General features: G+C 43.5%; 1 non-coding gene across 1 annotated transcript; it reads right to left on the bottom strand.

Annotated features, from left to right (window-relative positions):
• Positions 1-19,151: 19,151 nt before the first annotated feature.
• Trnas-cga lies at positions 19,152-19,226 on the bottom strand. Its single transcript has one exon. It is a non-coding gene; the product is annotated as a tRNA-Ser (tRNA).
• Positions 19,227-22,841: the final 3,615 nt, after the last annotated feature.

The following is a 22,841-nucleotide window of genomic DNA, read 5'->3' as shown; positions in this document are numbered from 1 at the left end:
GTTCGTCCTCTGCTAGAGAATTGATATGCTTTACGGGATCCTTACCAGATATGATTGACGGAGGACAGCTCGGTTTGCATTATCGTGGAAAAGGGGAGAGAGTGTCACGCATATGATACACGAGTCGGGGTAGCAAACATTCAGACATTTCTCGTTGCGGCGAGATCTCTTCACGAAATTCCAATCTCCAATGTTCTCTTCCGAATGTGATAATTTTTTGTTGGCAAGCATCTAGATAGAGACAAACCATCATTGTAGTGAAGTCAAAGAAATATGTGATCGCACGAAAAGATTTAACTGTTCGTTTTTCTGTTCGAGTGTGGAACGGTAAAAAAAATAGCTTGAAGGTGGTTCGATGAACCCTCTGCCAGGCATTTAATTGTGAGAGTAGCTATGTAGATGTGGATGCATGCGTGCACACAGGTACGATGACGTCACAAGCAAGACAAATGTAGTACAACCGACACGTTCAGACACTAACTATCTCATCTTCCAAAGCCTTCACATACCGTTCAGTACTCATCCTGCCATCAGGGAATATCCAACCGATTATTCCATGACTGGACGTTGCTCACTACACAGTCGTCCACTGAAGGTGTAGAGACTTCTCGATCGCGAAACGTGAATTCTTAGTTCCCGAAATGCGCCAATTTTATTTATTGACGAACCTATCCAAATGAAAGTGGGTTTCGTTGCTAAACCAAACCACATTCACAACGAAGTCCTATTCGTCAATTCTGTGGACACTACTGTTGGCGAAAAACAACCGCTGTTCCATGGCCCTGGCGCTTAATGGCTGATGAGTTAATTTTGTATGGTAAAAACTACAGGTCTTCAACAACAATTTGTCGCAGTGTCTCCCGGTTGATGCTCACCTGCTGTGCACCTCGTCTGATAGATTTCGTGTGGCTGGTTTGAACACAGGGCGTGTCCTCTCGATGTTTTCAGGCGCTTTCGCCCTTTTTGGACTACCGACATTGCCAGTGCTGTCATCACGAACACTACCCGTTCTCTCGAACTTGCAAATCAAATTCTTGATTGTTAGCACACTTGGACCGGTTGCCTTCAGTTTGTACTCGGTCACACACTCCCTTTGAGCCGCAGATGGTCTGTTACTGCTCAGGCCTTCACTAGCGCCATACGCTCAGGCACACTCTACCGCGACATTTTCTCATGCAAATGACCTACAACACCAAGGCGCGTGCGCATGCGCATATTAATTCTCATCATAGCCCGCGGCAAAGCGTGCAATTTGCACGTCCTAACGCAAACCGTTCAGAAGTTATGACGATTTTATTTCATACAGATCAATAATTGTCACCCTGTACATATATGTGTAATCATCAGACTTGTTTATTGCGATCCGCCACGACTTGTTCTGTTGTTACAACCGGCAAAAGATACTCAAAGTTATTACCGTGAGATAAAACATCGCCGCGCGGGATTAGCCGAGCAATCAAAGGCGGTGCAGTCATGGACTGTGCGTCTGGTCCCGGCGGAGGTTCGAGTCCTCCCTCTGGCATGGGTGTGTGTGTTTGTCCTTAGGATAATTTAGGTTAAGTAGTGTGTAAGCTTAGGGACTGATGACCTTAGCAGTTAAGTCGCATAAGATTTCGCACACATTTGAACATTTGATAAAGCATCGATGTTTATAGGCTTCCAACACCGGTTTGGTAATAGTAGGCTAAAGGTCACACTGGTGTTAGCAAAATCAAAGGCCACACTGAATGAAGTTATTAGCATGATGAAAGGTGTTTAAATGACTGTGTGGTACTTAAAAAAATACATAAGATTATATTTTCTAACGCTCAACGTCGTCGTCATGAGTGCATTTCCTGCAGCAAGTGCGAGATGTACGCTCTGTTGATCTTCGGTGAAGCCAGATCTGTTAATTGTAGTGGATAACTTGCTCATTGTTAACACATCACGGTGCACAGTAACTCTGTTATTAACGCCTCTATGAACACAATTTGAGAGATGCAATATCGCTACAATATAGGAAACGTTAGATCCCATACTGAAACCGAGACCTCGGACGCCTGTAATGTAGAAGCCTTGGACTTGTGTGCTGAACAACAGCCTATCCTCTGTGTCGACGATATTTCGCATCCCCAGTCTGCAGGATCGATATTATAGTTAAGTTACACGTCGTGTCAGACACGATACCCGCACCGAACAATGGGAGGTGACCAGGGTGAGGTCAGGGGAGGGTGGTTTGCCGGCGCTTCGAGTCACGTTTCGGCGCTCACAGAGCCAGGGGTCTCGCTGGGGGCACCTCTAAATGCCGACGTCAATCTCAGAGTGCTGTCGGGCGCCGTTTCGGTATCGCATCCTCCCATCTTTATCGCTTTTCAACACCATTTATGCGTCCTTTAGATTCGAGATTCGAGATCGCCGGAGATGCGAGTGGCCAGAACATCGTAGACACCATCAAACTCTTGCCGTTAAGTTATCATGATTTCGGATGTACGTCGCTTGCACGGGTTCTCTGCTGCATCAGAGGTGTCAAGTAACAGCTGTCTCCTAATAATACGCTGCGTGACATAGCGACAAAAGAAGCACGAGAAAGCGTAGGCCGTATCAATAATACATTTGTCTTCATTACAACTGAGCAATGCTGTCCTCAGATAACTGTTCGAATGACGCAAGTGAGTAGGTCCCCATCAGATGTCTGGCCACAGTAAATAAAATCTCCGACCTTTATTGCATGACGTGCAACAGCTAATCCGCTAGATCAACAATTTATGGAAAACGCAAAAAAATTTATTTGGGGGAAAAGCAGTGAGATACCAACTATTCCTTTCTCAATATCATGTGTGCTACTTTGCTGTGACTTGTCGATTGTGCAATCGATCACTGGGTTCCGATAATGCATGTTGTATGATTGCGTTGTGGTTTGTCTGTGCAATTTTATATTATTGTCGTCTAGTCACTGAGTCATTTCAGACCTATACCATAAAGCACATTACAGAGTCTGTTTGGGGATTTTCGCAATTTTTCTACAGAAGGCACAAGACTTCTCTTTCATTTTACTTGGAAAGGAGCTATCAATGAAAAACAAGCATTTTCAATAAGTGAAAAGTAAATCTGGAAAATATTACACTTCCCACGAAACAATCTTTCCGTCAAGATGTATCGCTGTGATATTGTAAAAATCGTAGATCTTATATGCCATCTATGCTACGGTCTGTCACTCGAAGGTGAATAAAAGGCTGTGCAAGATGACCACAGTCCTCTACTCTAGGCTATTTGTTCCCGTCCAAGAAACGCTCATATTGTATGACGAAAGTACGCCATCAGTCTGTGATCGAGGAGACAAGAAGTAGAATAAACAGTTTTTTGAATTTGCTATTTAAATGCCATGTTAAAGGAACTACGGTGACCACTACGAAAAAAGAATAATTCGATAGAGCAAAATCCACCAGCCATACCTTAGATAACTAGTATACGACGTGACAGAAAAAATTCTTATAGTCAGCAGTACATATGCTACTCAAATTATTAAATACTTTGTCGGAATTCAGTTGGAATGACTGATTTCACAAAAAAAAATCTTGAATTAAAATCACAGGAGCGAAAAGAGGAAAAAGAACTATTGTTGGGATGGATAGACAAACTCAAGCGACACCAGCTAGACATTTTAATTTTGAACATTCTCGGATTCCCACGCCAGAAAGTTTATTTAGATTTATTTATAATTTCCTCATCAGAAGTGGTATCCAATTTTGTTCTCGTTGTCGGATGACATATCTCGTGTTCTTTCACGATTGCTGGAGTACCTCACCTGCTTCCTCTCCAAAATACAATACATGTGAAGAATAAGATGCCAAATTACGGAAAAACATGTAGAATCGCACTGAAATCATCACTGTGCAACGAGACTGGCGCTTTAATAAACTTCCTAACGATGTAAAACAACACAAAGCTTCCTTTCACAATGGGATGATACTATTAGACATTGACCAGCTTACCCATCGTTCTCGGGTTTCTGCTACTATGAACTCCTCAGGAGAGACACTCTGAAGTTTACAAAAATATAAAATTCACCGAGCAACAACGTAACGATCAAATTCATCGTACGAAGCGTTTATTTTTTTTGATACATTAACGAACCAGGCATTAATGAGTTTCGCTCCTACTGGCGCAGTGTGACACATCTTCAAAGCTTGCTTGGAAGTGGAACGGATATTGAAGCTCATATGAAACTGCAGTTTTGTGAGTTTTTTTATTCACGCCTACATGCATCTAGCCATAATAACACTGTAGAGCGGAAGAATTTTTGCTTCTGATACAGCTGCTTAATCCAGAATGCATCTGCCCGCAAGTTTGAGGACGTTAATGATTTTAGGAATGTTTAAGAAAGAAATCCATCAAATTTGCTTGACGACCTTGTTAGTATACGAAAACGAAGTTCATAATACCACATAATCTTAAAAAAAACATTAAAATAGAGGAACTTACGTCTTTCACTTAACTGGAAATATGTTTTCTGTTTCAGGTGAGTGTTAACTAACCTGTCCTTCTTGTGGTAAGTAATTTATCAGCTAATGGCCTAAGTAAGATTATTGCTAGATGAATTTTGTGTTTATAGGGGGAGAGGGAGACACCCAATAAATGGAAGCTTATAGGTTGCTTGTAATTACACTGGGGACAGAGACTCATATCGATAGAAAGCTATGTTATCTTCTTTGTTACTGCCTCCTTTTCAGTCTTTGTGCAAACAACTGCCACATGGAAAACCGATGTTATGTATTTTTTAATCTAAGAGTGACTGACAAAGATAGCAAATTCAAATGGTCATGACGAAAATATCTACGATAACGTCTGCCGCAGTCCAAATCAAAGGAAGTGGTTGTTAATCACTTCCAGCAACCAGAAGAATACCGCCAAACAGTTACCCATAGCGGCTGACATTTTGTAGTGCAAGTTCACTAACATGTTCGGCATAACTAGCAGTGTTGGAGGGAAGGATGCACAGAACAATCTGTACGGCATACAGAAGTTTCGAATCTGGGCGAGATGTGTGGTCGAGTTGAACTGTGCCTAGCTTTTCTCCAACACACGCGTGTGTAATGTGTGGGAATGTTACAAGCTATTCATCTATTCTTATTAAGTTCACTCGCTCATGAGTTTCCTAAAACACGTTAGAGAAATGAGGAAATATTTGCCACAATAAGTCAGTGATCACTAGCTTGCTCATACATTTAAAGAGTCAACCAACGTTTGTGAAGAACACACTAACTGAAGCTTGATTTGGTCTGTGAGGCGTCCGTGGTTCGTGCAACTGGTAATAAACAGCGTAGTTAGCACCCCAATCTGGAACAAGTTTAGCTTGTTACTAAAGTTCACCGCAACATATATCAAGCTAAAGTCTGGAAACAGGAATATGAATTACGCGCAGATTTTACGTTAATTTCCATGCCAGTGTCATTTTAAAAATGTTTTAGCTATTCACCAGGTAGTTACAATTAAACTTACGGTATTCCGAGTCCTTCAGTGTGGGCTGTATGAATCACAGGTCGCTAAAACATAGTAACTATGTTCATTAATCTGTGCGCTAGTGAAGTACGCTGGAAAAACTAACAGATCGAGTTTCTGCCAACAGCTGAAAACAAGATGTTGTTAAGCAATCACAATATGAAATATTTCCTGTTCTAACGTCAGTTTGCATTATGTCGCTTAGCGATGCTTGTTTATTTATTTTTTTTGTGAAGTGACTGTCGGTATAAAGGGTTAGGAGCATTGAATGTTTCCATACGAAAAGGTAGATATCGAAACAGATGACAGAGGGATAGAAAAAACAAATTAAAATCGCTCAAAAGAGGAAAGGCCGCGGGACCTGATGGGATACCAGGTCGATTTTACACAGAGTACGCGAAGGAACTTGCCCCCCTTCTTGCAGCGGTGTACCGCAGGCCTCTAGAAGAGCGTAGCGTTCCAAAAGATTGGAAAAGGGCACATATCATCCCCGTTTTCAAGAAGGGACGTCGAACAGATGTGCAGAACTAAAGACCTATTTCTCTAACGTCGATCAGTTGTAGAATTTTGGAACACGTATTATGTTCGAGTATAATGACTTTTCTGGAGACTAGAAATCTACTCTGTAGGAATCAGCATGGGTTTCGAAAAAGACAGTCGTGTGAAACCCAGCTTGCGCTATTCGTCCACGAGACTCAGAGGGCCATAGACACGGGTTCCCAGGTAGATTCCGTTTTTCTTGACTTCCGTAAGGCGTTTGATACAGTTCACCGAAGTCGTTTAACGAACGAAGTAAGAGCGTATGGACTATCAAAGCAATTGTGTGATTAGATTGAAGAGTTCCTAGATAAAAGAACGCAGCATGTCATTCTCAACGGAGAGAACTCTTCCGAAGTAACAGTGATTTCAATTCCGCCGCAGAGGAGTGTCGTAGGACCGTTGGTTGCTATTTACAATATATATAAATGACCTTGTGGATAACATCGGAAGTTCACTGAGGCTTTTGCGGATGATGCTGTAGTACATCGAGAGGTTGTAACAATGGAAAATTGTACTGAAATGCAGGAGGATCTGCAACGAATTAACGCATGATGCAGGGAATGGCAGTTGAATCTCAATGTAGACATGTGTAATGTGCTGTGAATACATAGAGAGAAAGATCCTTTATCATTTAGCTACAATATAGCAGGTCAGCAACTGGAAGCAGTTAATTCCATAAATTATCTGTGAGTAGGCATTAGGAGTGATTTAAAATGGAATGACCATATAAAATTAATCGTCGGTAAAGCAAATGCCAGATTGTGATTCATGGAAAGAATCCTAAGGAAATGCAGTCCGAAAATAAAGGAAGTAGGTTACAGTGCGCTTGTTCACCCACTGCTCGAATACCGCTCACCGGTGTGGGTTCCGTACCAGGTAGGGTTGATAGAAGAGATAGAGAAGATCCAACGGAGAGCAGCGCTCTTCGTTACAGGATTATTTAGTTATCGCTAAAGCGTTACGGAGATGATAGATAAACCCTAGTGGAAAACTCTGCAAGAGAGACGTTCAGTAGCTCGGTACGGGCTTTTAATGAAGACCATACCTTCGTCGAGGAGTCAAACACTAGGTTGCTACCTCCTACGTATATCTCGCCAAGAAACCATGAGGATAAAATCAGAGAGATTAGAGCCCACACAGAGGCATACCGACAATCTTTCTTTCCGCGAACAATACGAGACTGGAATAGAAGGGAGAACCGATAGAGGTACTCAAGGTACCCTCCACCATACATCGTCAGGTGGCTTGCGGAGTATGTATGTAGATGTATATTTAGAAAAGCAGTGGCTGTGTATAAGATAGGCTGTGCACTGCTGGTAAACTCGTTTTATCAGAAAGGCAGCAGTAGTAACGCGGCATTGTGGGAATATCTTTGAGAAAAACAGCTGCGAAGAGGCCCTATGTAAAAGAATGTGATGGAGAAATCTCAAGAGTCTAGTGAATTAGGAGGTGCAACAGGGAGAGGGAACCGGCCCATTTCCATGGCCGACAATGCAGCGCATGCGTCAAACTCCGCAGCCAGTACTCGAGCAGTGTCGCAGGAATTCTCTCCACAGGTCAACAGTTCAAAAAATTCTGCGGCAAATTTAACATTGGTATCTCTACTAAGTCCAGAATATGCCCTGACTTCGCCCTCGTTTTTCGAAGCGTATGGAAATGGATGACGTATGACTGGGGAATTTTCTTTGGATGGACAAGGCACGTTTTACTCTACATGGAACCGTGAAAGCACAGCGCTGTCACTTATGCGATTGTATTCCGCCCTGTGCAGGAACATCCACTGAACTCAGCTTATTTGGCTCTGCGGTGTGGTTTCACAACATCCCTCATTCCCAGTCCGTTTTTCTTCGAGGAAATGACAACTCGCGTGCCTGGTAGGTGTAGTGTCCATTGCATGTCATAAGGATCCCCTTGTGCAGTATGCGATTCCAAATTTGAAAAAACGCAACTGTTTTCACACTACACCTTCACGTAACATGGGGGACCACTTGCCAGGTGATAGATTTGCTTCGAGAAGCCGGTAACGATCGCATCATCTCTAGGCAATTTCAAGATGTGCGGGTCTTCAGACCCCTGACGTAATCCGCGGTACTTCTGGTTGCGAGGATATCTGAAAGATGGTGCCTATTAGGGATGTACTTGAACTCTTTCATATCTGAAGAGTAGCATACTACGACGTATCGCTGTGATTACACCGTATATTCTGAAAGCAGCTGTCGACCAGTCCGTGTTACAGATGTGTCATGTTGCTGAGGCGGGAGACCATACTGAACACGTTATAACTTGCGACCATGTCGCAATATGCGTGCCAGAAGCACCGTTATACTATGTTCGATCGTCCCTTCCATTTTTCCTGCTCCCACACCAGATTCTGACCGCTCACAGCACCATATTTTCACATGGTGGCAGAAAGTGAAAGTACTATTTTTTTCAGAGTATTCCTTGAGCGCGCCGGTTAATGAACGTGCCTACGATGTTGCAGCGTCCTACGACACATATAGCTTGCAATGCAGCACTCGGAACACCATCAGTTTAATTGTAGCCACCTGGTGTATTACAGTATTACTGTTTGGTTTTAAAATTTAGTTTTTAGGATTTTATTTGCACTCACCTTGAAAATCAATTAAATATACATTAGTACTCTTTGCATGTTACTTATAGCCGTTCCCCCGACAACTCAGTGCCAATACGTACCTGAACGTTATTTGTATGACGATAGCAGTTAACTTTCGCAAGCACAACGTAAAACAGACCCCAGTATCACAAGGAAGTCATTGGTCGTAAAAATCATTATTTAGTACTTTTAAACAGTAAATGAAGAAGGCATATCTCCTTATAGGAAATGGTCCGTGTCGTGCCATATCCATGCACTTTGTACACTACTGCAACTCTGCGAATTACTTCAGTACACAAACGAAGCGAACGTTTATGTGAACGTTGGGTGAGAACAGACTTGTAGCGAGTAGTCGTTACGCTGCCGCATTTACCATCAGTCTCGTCTACGATTACCTTCCTGAAAAAGCTGAAATACATGTAACCTGCAATAATACACTCCTGGAAATGGAAAAAAGAACACATTGACACCGGTGTGTCAGACCCACCATACTTGCTCCGGACACTGCGAGAGGGCTGTACAAGCAATGATCACACGCACGGCACAGCGGACACACCAGGAACCGCGGTGTTGGCCGTCGAATGGCGCTAGCTGCGCAGCATTTGTGCACCGCCGCCGTCAGTGTCAGCCAGTTTGCCGTGGCATACGGAGCTCCATCGCAGTCTTTAACACTGGTAGCATGCCGCGGCAGCGTGGACGTGAACCGTATGTGCAGTTGACGGACTTTGAGCGAGGGCGTATAGTGGGCATGCGGGAGGCCGGGTGGACGTATCGCCGAATTGCTCAACACGTGGGGCGTGAGGTCTCCACAGTACATCGATGTTGTCGCCAGTGGTCGGCGGAAGGTGCACGTGCCCGTCGACCTGGGACTGGACCGCAGCGATGCACGGATGCACGCCAAGACCGTAGGATCCTACGCAGTGCCGTAGGGGACCGCACCGCCACTTCCCAGCAAATTAGGGACACTGTTGCTGCTGGGGTATCGGCGAGGACCATTCGCAACCGTCTCCATGAAGCTGGGCTACGGTCCCGCACACCGTTAGGCCGTCTTCCGCTCACGTCCCAACATCGTGCAGCCAGCCTCCAGTGGTGTCGCGACAGGCGTGAATGGAGGGACGAATGGAGACGTGTCGTCTTCAGCGATGAGAGTCGCTTCTGCCTTGGTGCCAATGATGGTCGTATGCGTGTTTGGCGCCGTGCAGGTGAGCGCCACAATCAGGACTGCATACGACCGAGGCACACAGGGCCAACACCCGGCATCATGGTGTGGGGAGCGATCTCCTACACTGGCCGTACACCACTGGTGGTCGTCGAGGGGACACTGAATAGTGCACGGTACATCCAAACCGTCATCGAACCCATCGTTCTGCCATTCCTAGACCGGCAAGGGAACTTGCTGTTCCAACAGGATAATGCACGTCCGCATGTATCCCGTGCCACCCAACGTGCTCTAGAAGGTGTAAGTCAACTACCCTGGCCAGCAAGATCTCCGGATCTGTCCCCCATTGAGCATGTTTGGGACCGGATGAAGCGTCGTCTCACGCGGTCTGCACGTCCAGCACGAACGCTGGTCCAACTGAGGCGCCAGGTGGAAATGGCATGGCAAGCCGTTCCACAGGACTACATCCAGCATCTCTACGATCGTCTCCATGGGAGAATAGCAGCCTGCATTGCTGCGAAAGGTGGATATACACTGTACTAGTGCCGACATTGTGCATGCTCTGTTGCCTGTGTCTGTGTGCCTGTGGTTCTGTCAGTGAGATCATGTGATGTATCTGACCCCAGGAATGTGTCAATAAAGTTTCCCCTTCCTGGGACAATGAATTCACGGCGTTCTTATTTCAATTTCCAGGAGTATATTTGTAACGTTGTGGAATGAGCAAAATATTTCTCAAAGGTAGTAGAGTTAAAGAGGTCATGGGATCATAGTGTGTAATATTGCAGACTATGATTTTACATAAGTATGTGGTTGAGGGGAAAAAGTTTGTGAGAAATAGTTATATGGATTTCAGGTCTGCTAATAACTTTTCTCTATTAGAAAAACGACACCTTTGACAGAGTAAGCAAATTTACATGGAATGCATTCGCAGTTGCGAATATGAACCACCTTCAACTGTATGTTGGAATAACTTGAATGAAAATTTGTGGCAGACTGAGACTCGAACTCAGTCACGCGAGCATGACACGTAACAGTCCCAAATTTCTATATGCCGTCGTCCATGTGTCATGCTTGCACTCGTACATTAACGTTATTCGCGTACAGGGGAAACAATTTCTAGCAAGTCGTAGGCCAAGAAACATTGCATCATTCCGCAATGCCGTATTTCTCGGCCGATACCGGGCCTGCGATTTGCAAATAAAATGTCTCCCACGTATGGGAATAACATTAATGTGATGTACGAGTACACGTATGACACATGGACGACGGTGTATAGAAGTCTGTGTCAGGCTGTGAATCGTGCTCGGATAGCCGAATGGTTACGGTGACCGCTCACCCAATGTGGGAAATTTTCACTCTCGTCATTTCATTAAATATCTGGAGGTGGTTCATATTCGCAACTGCGAATACATTTCCTGTTCCTTCAGACATGCGTGCATATCCAGTCCAAAACTGTATCATGCTTGTTGACGACACAAGCACTGCAATCCCATTCACAAAGAACTAAGTCCCATTTTCAATCAAAATACCAAAGAAAAATGACATATTTACTATAGGTAATCGTGCCACTGGAAAAATAAATTTGTTCTACGTGAATGCTGCCGATTGTACATGCAATGCGTTGCTTATGCCAAAAGCATGTAGCGATCTCAGCAACAAATTTGCAGAAACATAAAGCGAGCACAACAGAGCGAGCAGCAACTGAGGACCGCGTGGCCAACCTCAACCAAGACAGTAACAAGAGTGTATGGTAAAAAACGCTGAAGTTAGACTGCAGTAAAAGCCAATTCCGGCAGCAAAAAGTCTAATTGGCTTCTCCAAGCCAAGAACCTCCCACGAGAAGTGTCACGCGTCCTGCCACCTGCGAGTCTGTAGAGCTACTCAAGACAGTGCAGCATCGATACATATTTATACACATTCTTGCCCCTTTGCATATGACAGAATAGTGTCGTGTTAATGTGTTAATGAAACGAGCCGAAAAGCAGACTCGTTTGAAACTGCTGTTTCGCGCGGCTTATCCATCCTCTTCTGAGTTCCTCTTTCATTCCTCCTCCATTTCTTACAAATGAAACAGGTTCTACTATTCCCAGTTAATTATTCTTCGTCATGGTCGCTAGTAATTCCTTTTATTTTTTACTGCTACTGACGCATTTCGCTCTCATCATCAGACCTGTCGTACCAAATATAGCATGAGAAGAATTTTCTGTACGATGACGCAATATATAATATCTAACGTAAGACTAGTTGGAAAAGACGCAAAAAGTGAGTTTCATACCTTAATGGATATGCAGTACGTAGTCAATTGTAAACATTCTTCCTTTGAACAAGTGGCCAAACTGGCTAATGTGATTCGACACATTGCGAAGTAAACACATTTTATCACAAGACGGCATTTAGGGCATCATCTATTTCAGATCACAAAATATCTGTGACGTGTGAATGCTAAATTGGAATTAATCTGTACGCCGTTATGTCGTGTTTTACGTTATTTAAATAATGGATGACATTTATGAAAACGTGCATATACAAGTACAGAGGAATCTAAACAAATTGTGTAACTACAATTTTCATGAAATACAGAAAATACAATTCTTTTTCAAGACATCAAGACATACAAGGATAGCAATTTTTAATAGGAAAGGAGAAGGAAACTTTATGACAACAACCTGTATTGTTAATAAAATAATAAGGAAACAAATTTTTACCGGCAGGGAAGATCGTGCGTGTCAACTTGAGTATTATAAAACTACTGAGATGCTCCTTAGAGGTTAAATGAAACGCAAAGCAAATATATTTCACGTTCAAGGTCGAGTATTAAAAATGTACACCATACGGAAAATCAAATTTTACAGACGAGATACTGCTGTCAAAAACAAATATGTCATTGTTTCATGATAGACGTAGCTTTAACATAACGAAAATAAACAAAACATATGCAAAAGGATGTTGCAGTAGAATAAAACGATCGTAATTAACATTCATACGAAAGTAAAATATTCATCATTTGGATTTGCAGTTCCTTGTGTAGACCGTGTTTACAGTTAAAATTGTAAGATGTGAGGTCCATTTATGCATGAGTACTGAGAAAAAACGGTGTTTTGCATAACTGGTGGACCTCACATTCTACGAAAGTAAAATAGTCATCCTGTGACTACATGATAGTTCACGTTTAACAGTAGCAGTGGTACAACTAGGAAAGAAGAACTTGGCCGAGCTGCTCTAGGCGCTCCAGTCCGGAACCGCGCGACTCCTACGGTCGCAGGTTCGAATCCTGCCTCGGGCATGGACGTGTGTGATGTCGTTAGGTTAGTTAGGTTTACGTAGTCCTAAGTTCTAGGGGACTGATGACCTCAGATTTTAAGTCCCATAGTGCTCAGAGCCATTTTTGAAAGAAAAACTGACAAATGTATGTTGTGTATATTTTTTGGACCATTAGAGATAACAAAGAGAAAATCTGTACTTCGCACGGGAAGGTTTTTAAGTGTGAGACTGTTCCGCTAGTGCGTACTGACCACTGACTCACAATGCAACTCCCGTTGTGCACGTTTTACATATTCGTTTTTATATACGTTTTACTCTCGTAGAGTAATTTATGCAATATTTCTCGAAATTACGTATGTTCAAGTGCTAGTGTCTTGTTTCAAATAGACTCTATATGCTGTTTGTCTTTATTTCCGGTATAAGGGTCCTATAAATTTACTGGTTTTGAGATATGGTCGTACTGAAGAGAGGGACGATTTTCAGTTAATTGAAATTCAAGAAGTGCGCAGTGAACTCATCGAATGGGCAATTTTGCAGAAGACAGACGTCAACGATCAGGGGAGCCTGCAGAGTAGTTTGCTTTTAATAAGCGTTTCCAGAGGAAAATTTCAGAGTACAACGTTCCTAGAAGTTGATACACTGCTTCCCCTCGTGTGTATGAAAGCTTATTTAAGCCGGGAAACGGGTAAAAGCGAGATAGCGTATACAGAGTTGCGGCAGGAAACCGCGAAAGGCAGGAACTGTGGTCACTATTGTCCGAAGCTCGGGTGCTGATTACGATACACGGGCGCGGCAGTGTGAATTTACGAGCTGTCTCGGCATCGTTACTGCGCAAGAGATGCTGCTGGACAGCGGCTGCCACACACAGGCGCTTCGTTAGCAGAGTTCGGTGGCTGCGCAGGAGCGGCGCGCAACGTCACCGAGGCGGCGTGCAGGGTCCGCCGGCAACCCAGCTGGGACAATAGCGGCCCGCAGCCGCTCTAATTTGTTACCCGAGTCGGGCGTACTCCCTGGCGGGCGCACGGTACACCCGGCGTGCGAGCCTCCGCCGGTCGTAGCTTAATGAGCTCCCGCCCAGTGAAGAATAATTGGAACTGCTTCAGCATCGTGCGAGGAGCTAACGTCGACATCTCTATTCCAAATAACTCTAGTGTTGGCTTCTATTCATTTATCGAATACGAAATGAGTAATGAGGTCTTATCGAACCAATGAAACCTGATAAACTTGCTAACGACCTTGACGCTAACAGCTAGTGAAAACGCGCCTCGCGCTTTGCTCAACCACTGCTTTTCTTTATTACTTTCTTTGTAGTGGCGATGTTCTTCGATGATAACTCTGTAATAAAATTTCATCATCATTTAGGTTGAAGTCGTTTTTTTCGTCCCTTTCGGACAGTTATAAGGTGAACCACTTCAGGAAAACTTTTTGTCCTCGCCCTGGAATGGAAATTTTCGTTCTGCATTTTGCCAGACGTAAACAATCTGAACGTCTGATTGAACGCTCATTCGGATACGTAACGAAATGGATTCTACTGTATGTTGTTGTGGTCTTCAGTCCTGAGACTGGCTCATACAGTAAAACTGCATGCCCTCGGAAAAAAAAGGCCAGATCAGTCAATCACCCAGACTGTTGCCCCTGCAACTACTGAAAAGGCTGCTGCGCCTCTTCAGGAACCACACGTTTGTCTGGCCTCTCAACGGATACCCCCCCGTTGTGGTTGCACCTACGGTACGGCCATCTGTATCGGTGAGGCACGCAAGCCTCCCCACCAACGGCAAGGTCCAGACTATAGCGCCTAGAACCGCACGTAAGTCGCTGGTCTTTAAGTGCCTAATCTGCAAGCTGCTATACCGCTACGGTCGCAGGTTCGAATCCTGCCTCGGGCATGGATGTGTGTGACGGCCTTAGGTTATTTAGGTTTAAACAGTTCTAAGTTCTAGGGGACTGATGACCTCTGAAGTTGAGTCCCATAGTGCTCAGAGCCATTTTGAACCAGCGACTTAGGAACTGCATATACTGAAGAGCATCGTTTAACTTGCATGTCGCCCTTTGCTTGCGACACTTCTGTGTTATTGTCAAAGTTAACTATTGTCATTGTTCATCCGTAATTGTGACTAAGTCGAGATGAGGGGCACACTTAGCATGGAAGGTCAAGGCCCCTATAACGTCACTCCTTAAACACAACAACTACCAAATCCATAAATTAACAATTTACTCAAAGGCAATATTTATAAAACAGCTAAGAGACAATCAACACGTGGCCCTCTTCAAGACAATACTAAAATATCACAAATAGCTTGCTTCTCAAGCAAGGCAGCAAATTACAATCACAAAACTGACTTAAAGAGATGAGCCACAGAGATTTCAATACTTAAAGGAACAATATATTAGAAAGTCGTTTTAAGAAATGTGGCACAGATAATTTATTTGAAAAAGCCAATAATTTGCAATATAGAAGTGATTTATGACACGCACACCAGTTCGCTAAGAACCCAAATAATACAAGCAGCACAAAGTTACAGTTTAATACAATTCATTCCCAAGCAAATAAAAACCTTTTTTTTTTTAAATATACATGAAACACGTTGAATGTTTACCAAACGGGCAGTGACGCCAGGCTGCCCTGGGCAAAATGTGACTTAAAATGCCGGATGCAGCAGACCAGCCGTCCAAATCAACACCTAAACCCCGGGGCCCAACCGGGAGTCACTTCCCATTAGACGCTACGTCACAGCTTCTGTGCACCGAATTGGAACTTGGCGCCGCTCCCACACATACCAACTCGCAGAAAACAGACCGCAGAAGACACGGCAAACACCAATCAAACATCAATTAATATAAGTTAAGACATCAATAAACAATACGAATAAATGAAAAATCAATTGCGCCGTTACTAATACTGAATAAGTGCATTAAAATAAATGCACGCGTATCAAGTTGTGCGCACAAATGATTGCCTTTTACGGAATACGGGCCGTTACTGATAACTGAGTGAGTGCTTTCAAACAAATGCACGTATATAAAGGAACTACGTGCAAATGACTAGCTTTACAGAATACGAGTCTTTGCTAATAACTGAGTAAGAGCTTTCAATAGAAGTGACCCAAATTTTTCAGCAATTTACAAGGGATGTCGATTTGATGGCAATAAAAATACACTCACACATCCTCGAGCTAATCAGCTTCCTAATAGTAATCCAACCAGTGGATTTTTAAAAAGAAATAGTAACTGCTGGTCTCCATGCTGTTACACACTCTGCCTGCTGCTCTTACTTCAACAACACGTACATTAGGGCAACCAAGCAACAAGTACACTCGCTGCAACTCAAATCGTCAACGAAACGACGGCACCAAAACCACGTTCACCCTCGATGAAGAGCGTTGTCGATATGGTCTCCAGGGATGGGCCTCTCCGAGAAAACAGGCACCAAAGCAATGCGACGAACAGCGCCCGGAGTTGACATCAGGCACGTCCACCACAAACTCGAGACCGGCAAGCACGTCATTGCGGCTCGTAGCGAGTCCAACAGCAACTGCCCCGAGCGCCAAACACCCGCGAGATCACAACAGCGGCAAAGATCATAGTATAGCCGGGTAATCGATAGTCGCACCTAAGAACTGGTGTGCCAGAAAAGGTACACCACGGCTCAGTAATAAAACTCATTAATATGATTTGTTAGAATGTTGTCTAGCGATCAGAGAAGTTACGATTGCTAGACCCCCATATTTGACGAGTAGGCAGGATTCAACACATTCGCTGTGTTACGCTTTGTGATAATGATTTTTTATTATCATTGGAAAATTCTTGTTATTCAGTTCATGGTAATGGCTTAGAGAATGGTATCCTTTTCATCTCTTGCACCCGACATCCTCAGCCACATGTTGAATATATGCTAGTCTCTGTCTTCCCCTGCAGGGAAGTTATTCGTTGATGTCTTGCACATGTACTACCATTCTGTCTCTTTTTTCATTGTTTTCCACATTTTCGCTACTCGCCAATCCTGTTGAGAACCTCCTCATTTCCTCTCTTCTCACTCCATAAAATTATCAACATCATTCTGCAGCATCACATTTCACATGTTTCGAGTCTCTTCTTTTCCGGTATCCCAAGGTCAGGGATTCAATTCAGTACGACGCTAGCAGCGTAGTAAGGAGAATAGGAGTACGTATTAGGATATGACTACCTCTTCGTCATGAGGATCCGCCGACTCCTCCACCTCAAGATCAACCTCTCCCCCTCTCCTCTGCACACCTCTCCTCCTCTTCCACCCTCATACAGAGTACTTCAAGGATAGCCGATCTAGTCCTCTGTAGTTATATTTTAAAAAATCTAAGAAGGTGGAAATAGGTGATGAAATTCTTCTTTATTTATAAACAATTGCGATGGAGCATGCAGTGTCAGCTAGCGCTTTCTTTAGTGAAGCGTGATTGGCATTCATAACCTACCAAAAATCTATAAATTTTCCGGTTTAAGTTTGGCGCACATCGTTTTCCCGATGGCAAATGCAGCACTACATTGTCCTACACCAGCATCTCTTCTCATTTAACTTCATTAGTTAAAATTCTATCTGAATCATGATATTCCGCCTGGTATTTATTTGTGGTGTATGCGAAATTGTGTTCTTTGCAAGCTTCAACCAACAGATCCTTCCATTGAATGACTGACTCCGCCTAATTTTTTGCATTGAGAAAGAAGTGATGAGACGAAACTGGTTATTCCATAGCATTTCTTCGCCTCAAGCCTACGTTCCTTTTCACTAATGACACATTGGTCACCTTCACGTTTTTGTGCGGGTACCGACAGCCTCTCGTGAAGGGATGGACACGACTGTGTTTCTTTATTTATTTCATATTGCACATCCCTTTCTGGTTCCTGGTATGTTGCTGACAGTAACTGAATGAGTGAGCGTTTTGAATGTACTTCAGAAGCTGAGCAGCTGCAGATATAGTTTTACTTAAGCTTTGGAGCCAACCTAATACTTGGAGTGAACAGTCAAGGTCGGACATTTGGTGGTGAAATCTTTGGGACTTGTAGGAACCTCCACCCCTCCCCCTCAGTGACAGTTAACTGGCACTCCGCCATATTTGGGCATTGGGCTTTCGGGTGATCTAGAAGATGGACGGGTTGGAAGGACCCTGTGCAGATCGCCGACAGGCTGTTGGTAAAAGTCTGAATATGAGGTCTATCGTAAGTAATTAGTCCTTTCCTTTCAACATCATATTAGTCAGGTTTATGATGCGAACACGTTTTGTAATTATATTCTAAGTTAATTCAGTAGTTCGGCCTTTGATTTTCAACTAGCGCATCGAGCTCATTTCAAATGCGGTCCCACCAGCATTTCTAATGTTTGTTGCATTAAATTTTCCATCCAGGTGCGTTTACTTAGTTTTGTTAATATTTTTTTTGCAGAACATTTAACGTTTATTTCTTGTGATATTTGTCTCACCCATTGTGTATGAGTCAGTCTTGTGGTCGCAACCGTTAAAACAAAGAGTAGGAACTTTCTTGTATTGGTTTCTAATCAGGACTATAACCGAGTGACTGGTGTAAACATCTAAGCGTTTGTGCGTGCGGCATTATTTGATTCTTTGATGGTCATTGTCTCCATGCTCCCACGTGAGCATAAATGCACGGAGAAAGTACCATCTGCTTCCTAAGTTAGTTAAGGATAGGATTTACTTGTTAAATTCTGCTATTCATCCAAAAATGATCAAACATGGTGAGTACCTCCAGAATGAGATTTTCACTCTGCAGCGGAGTGTGCGCTGATATGAAACTTCCTGGCAGATTAAAACTGTGTGCCCGACCGAGACTCGAACTCGGGACCTTTGCCTTTCGCGGGCAAGTGCTCTACCAACTGAGCTACCGAAGCACGACTCACGCCCGGTACTCACAGCTTTACTTCTGCCAGTACCTCGTCTCCTACCTTCCAAACTTTACAGAAGCTCTCCTGCGAACCTTGCAGAACTAGCACTCCTGAAAGAAAGGATATAGCGGAGACATGGCTTAGCCACAGCCTGGGGGATGTTTCCAGAATGAGATTTTCACTCTGCAGCGGAGTGTGCGCTGATATGAAACTTCCTGGCAGATTAAAACTGTGTGCCCGACCGAGACTCGAACTCGGGACCTTTGCCTTTCGCGGGCAAGCGCTCTACCAACTGAGCTACCGAAGCACGACTCACGACCGGTACTCACAGCTTTACTTCTGCCAGTACCTCGTCTCCTACCTTCCAAACTTTACAGAAGCTCTCCTGCGAACCTTGCAGAACTAGCACTCCTGAAAGAAAGGATATAGCGGAGACATGGCTTAGCCACAGCCTGGGGGATGTTTCCAGAATGAGATTTTCACTCTGCTATATCCTTTCTTTCAGGAGTGCTAGTTCTGCAAGGTTCGCAGGAGAGCTTCTGTAAAGTTTGGAAGGTAGGAGACGAGGTACTGGCAGAAGTAAAGCTGTGAGTACCGGGCGTGAGTCGTGCTTCGGTAGCTCAGTTGGTAGAGCACTTGCCCGCGAAAGGCAAAGGTCCCGAGTTCGAGTCTCGGTCGGGCACACAGTTTTAATCTGCCAGGAAGTTTCATGGTGAGTACCTATTTACGCCTTTTATTTTCAATCACTCACATGGTGATGGCTGCACAGTCAGTGAGCAGAGAACGTTCTTGTGTAATTTCAGAATAGGTTTCTGCGTGTGTTGCGTGGAAATTTTGCTATTGATCCAAGATCGACCCCACATGGTCAGTATGTGTTTCTGGCATTGACTTCAAATCACCCACGAGAAGCTGGCTGCACGGTCACTACCGACTGATCGAATTGTAGCATTTCAAGTAGGCTAAACGTGTAACCATGATATTCATCGCTCTCTGCACGCTCATGATGTTGGTTATTGCTGAAACTTAAGTCTCACAGTAGCAGTTACAAATTGCAAGAGGAAAAGGGCGCCTCTAATCTCTGTCTGTTTCTCCGGCCTCTTTGGCATAAAGAGAGTGACTCCTCAATCCATATACCGGAAATCTCCGTCAGCCATTAATGATGATTTTTATTCACAATTTAATCACTGACTACACAAAGACGTTACCCGTAGGTTACGGTGCTACAGAAACATAATGCCAACCCTTCCCTTAGTAGAAAAAACCATTAACAGCACTAACAATGTAGACATGAGGCAGCAGTATTCTTACATCAACAATAAGAAGATAATAAATCTGAAATGTGTACAGCAGACAAGTTCAGAAATGAAGAACTGCTGTCACGTGGAAGTCGAGTTCCTTCACCATCAAATGTAAATAGGAGGGGCAGACGGGGGGAAGGAGAGTGGAAGATCAGAAAATTTCTGTTAGGTTAATAGTCGATATAAATGCTTGTAAAAGCTCTCCATACTAACCAATATCTGAATGACGCAATACAGGCGATCACATATACGTGGTTATTTCATTCCCCAAGTACAACATGCGTGTTTAACATATGGCAATATAGACATGTCATCACATTTATTTTAAAATGATTTTTTGTAAAATATAGAAAGGAATTAAAAACAAAAGTGGGAACTAATGATCCAGATAACGCAATATATTTCTTTTATACTGCCTCCCAAGTGCGTAATGTATAAATGATACGTTCTAGAAATTGTCGAGATTTTATCAGAGTTATTTCACATTAAGCTTCCATTGTTTAGCTCATAGTTATCAGTTTCCTGATATTAATAGTGCAACTGTCCGTACTGAAAACATGTTGTTTAGAGAAATATGATAAAATTGCGATTCCTACGACGCATGCCTTGCCGAAAATTTCTACGTATGTTATTTTTTTCTTTTCTTTGAAAAGTTATTGATAATAACAGCTTTCAAGCTCTAGAATCTTCTTTTGTAGAACCGAATAACTAGTACTACATTCTTGCAACCCTAATTTTTAGGTTTCAAAAATGTATTCTCTTGTTGAGTAAATGTGCAAATTATAAAAGTTTGTGTTTCGTGACAATTCTTGTGGGAAATGCGATATTATAAATATCGGCATTGTGTGCTAATTCAGGGAGTCTGTCTTTATCTTTTGGCTTATAAAGATACTAACCCAGTCAGTTTGTGATGAACTTAATACTTGAAATATACTGTGTCATTCGTCTGAAGATGTTTCTCATTTGATCCACTTGTCTGTAGAAGTTGTTCCACGATCAGCTGATCTGATATTCTTAGGTGACGAGAGAGGAGAAGAAATGTGTTTCATTTATCACGTAACAAACCAATTCTTAGACAACGAGCAACAAGTAAGAAAGAAAGACAAATAAATATACTTTGGTTGTCATTATTTCTTCCCAATGATAAACGAGTAGTACAAGAATGATGAAAATAAATACCTAAAACGCATTCACTTTGTTTGATATTTAACTGTGTTGCATACTGATTAGGATGGAACATTACAAGCGTCGCATAAAACATTTATTTCACAATATACAAGGTGTTACAAAAAGGTATGGCCAAACTTTCAGGAAACATTCCTCACACACAAATAAAGAAAAGATGTTACGTGGACATGTGTCCGGAAACGCTTAATTTCCATGTTAGAGCTCATTTTAATTTCGTCAGTATGTACTGTACTTCCTCGATTCACCGCCAGTTGGCCCAATTGAAGGGAGGTAATGTTGACTTCGGTGCTTGTGTTGACACGCGACTCATTGCTCTACAGTACTAGCTTCAAGCACATCAGTACGTAGCATCAACAGGTTAGTGTTCATCATGAACGTGGTTTTGCAGTCAGTGCAATGTTTACAAATGCGGAGTTGGCAGATGCCCATTTGATGTATGGATCAGCATGGGGCAATAGCCGTGGCGCGGTACGTTTGTATCGAGACAGATTTCCAGAACAAAGTGTCCCGACAGTAAGACGTTCGAAGCAATTGATCGGCGTCTTAGGGAGCACGGAACATTCCAGCCTATGACTCGCTACTGGGGAAGACCTAGAACGACGAGAACACCTGCAATGGACGAGGCAGTTGGCGATAACCCTAATGTCAGCGTCAGAGACGTTGCTGCTGTACAAGGTAACATTGACCAAGTCACTGTATGGAGAGTGCTACGGCAGAACCAGTTGTTTCCGAACCATGTACAGCGTGTCCAGGCACTATCTGCAGCTGATTGGCCTCCACCGGTACACTTCTGCGAATGGTTCATCCAACAATGTGTCAATCCTCATTTCAGTGCAAATGTTCTCTTAACGGATGAGGCTTCATTCCAACGTGATCAAATTGTAAATTTTCACAATCAGCATGTGTGGGCTGACGAGAATCCGCACGCAATTGTGCAATCACGTCATCAACACAGATTTTCTGTGAACGTTTAGGCAGGCATTGTAGGTGATGTCTTGATTGGGTCCCATGTTCTTCCACCTACGCTCAAAGGAGCACGTTATCATGATTTCATACGGGATACTCTACCTGTGCTGCTAGAACATGTGCCTTTACAAGTACGACACAACATGTGGTTCATGCACGATGGAGCTCCTGCACATTTCAGTCGAAGTGTTCGTACGCTTCTCAACAACAGATTCGGTGACCGATGGATTGGTAGAGGCGGACCAATTCCATGGCCTCCACGCTCTCCTGACCTCAACCCTCTTGACTTTCATTTATGGGGGCATTTGAAAGCTCTTGTCTACGCAACCCCGGTACCAAATGTAGAGACTCTTCGTGCTCGTATTGTGGACGGCTGTGATACAACACGCCATTCTCCAGGGCTGCATCAGCGCATCAGGGATTCCATGCGACGGAGGGTGGAAACATGTATCCTCGCTAACGGAGGACATT

Source organism: Schistocerca americana, chromosome 1 (genome assembly GCF_021461395.2).
Source record: "Schistocerca americana isolate TAMUIC-IGC-003095 chromosome 1, iqSchAmer2.1, whole genome shotgun sequence".
NCBI lineage: Eukaryota > Metazoa > Arthropoda > Insecta > Orthoptera > Acrididae > Schistocerca > Schistocerca americana.
Note: the sequence above shows the minus strand (reverse complement) of the source record. Positions and strands in the feature narration are given on the sequence as shown.